Here is a 1221-nt window from a genome sequence, read left to right as displayed (position 1 = left end):
TATATATATATATATATATATATATATATATTAGTAAAAGAGAAGAGAAGAGAAGCATTTGGAAGAGTTTTGCAGAGAAATAGTGCAAATGGCTGGGAGATGTATAAGAGAAGGAGGCAAGAAGTCAAGAGATAGGTGCAAGGATTGAGAAAGAGGGCTTCTGTATCTTCACTTCTTGAAACACCTAGAGTACAATATGATATATACAATACAGAATCTTCACCGTAAACTGAATTGCCCGCCATATCTACTACTCTTGAGCTGGAAGAAATCACGGCCATAGAATTTAATGATCTCTAATTCTTTATTTTCACTACTTGCCAACATTAGTTTGGAATATATATACAATACAAAGTAAGGCATCTTCACTACAAACTGAAATGTCCCATATGATACATATAATGTACAATTGGGCATCTTCACTTAAACTGAATTGTCCACCATATCTAATGCACTTGAGCTGGTAGAAATCATGGCCATAGTTTATCTTTCATTCTTTATCTCCATTATTTGACACAATTGCATTATATGATAAATATAATACACAATTGGCCATCATTGAAATTTCAATACACAAAGAATTATAATCTTAATATCAGTGATGGTCTATACAGATTGGATAACTTTAATGTTGATAGAATTTGTAAACAATTCACCTTCTTCTCCACATAATAAGTTTATGATACGCTTGTTGTCTTTCTTGGACAATCACATGTTTACCATATGGCATCCTCGTTCCGTCTCTTCGTTGTATATCAACTGACTGTTATATTTTTCTCTTGTATCTCCCCTGATGATGTGAGTTTTACAGGAAAGTGCACTTAGGAACTTATCGTGTTTATTTTCCCCGTGGACTCATAAGAATAAACTTGATCACGTGCAAAATTGTGATCCTTTTCGATATATATATATATATATATATATATATATATATATATATATATATATATATATATGTATGTATGACTCATGGTGAGGTGCCTGAGGATTGGCGGAATGCGTGCATAGTGCCATTGTACAAAGGCAAAGGGGATAAGAGTGAGTGCTCAAATTACAGAGGTATAAGTTTGTTGAGTATTCCTGGTAAATTATATGGGAGGGTATTGATTGAGAGGGTGAAGGCATGTACAGAGCATCAGATTGGGGAAGAGCAGTGTGGTTTCAGAAGTTTTAGAGGATGTGTGGATCAGGTGTTTGCTTTGAAGAATGTATGTGAGAAAT

This window comes from Panulirus ornatus, chromosome 42, assembly GCF_036320965.1.
Source record: "Panulirus ornatus isolate Po-2019 chromosome 42, ASM3632096v1, whole genome shotgun sequence".
NCBI classification, from domain to species: domain Eukaryota; kingdom Metazoa; phylum Arthropoda; class Malacostraca; order Decapoda; family Palinuridae; genus Panulirus; species Panulirus ornatus.
The sequence above is the reverse complement of the archived record's forward strand: the minus strand, read 5'-3'. Positions refer to the sequence as shown.